Genomic DNA, 468 nt, shown 5'->3' with positions numbered 1-468 from the left:
TTTTTTTTTTTTGTCAAATAAAGTCTCATTCTGTCACCCAGGCTGGAGTGCAGTGGCTTGATCTTGGCTCACCGCAACCTCCGCCTCCTGGGTTCAGGCAATTCTCCTGCCTCAGCTTCCTCAGTAGCTGGGATTACAGGCACGCGCCACCATGCCCAGCTAATTTTTTGTATTTTTAGTAGAGACGGGGTTTCACCATGTTGACCAGGATGGTCTCAATCTCTTGACCTCGTGATCCACCCACCTCGGCCTCCCAAAGTGCTGGGATTACAGGCGTGAGCCACGGCACCTGGCCGAAACCCTGTCTTAAAAAAAAAAGAAAAAAATATGCCCTGTAGGCCGGGCGCGGTGGCTCACGCCTGTAATCCCAGCACTTTGGGAGGCTGAGGCGGGTGGATCACGAGGTCAAGAGATCGAGACCATCCGGGTCAACATGGTGAAACCCCGTCTCTACTAAAAATACAAAAA

The sequence above is a fragment of the Sapajus apella genome, unplaced genomic scaffold (genome assembly GCF_009761245.1).
Source record: "Sapajus apella isolate SASKATOON/1434 unplaced genomic scaffold, GSC_monkey_1.0 scaffold672, whole genome shotgun sequence".
In the NCBI taxonomy this organism is placed as follows: domain Eukaryota; kingdom Metazoa; phylum Chordata; class Mammalia; order Primates; family Cebidae; genus Sapajus; species Sapajus apella.
This window is presented reverse-complemented; position numbering follows the sequence as displayed.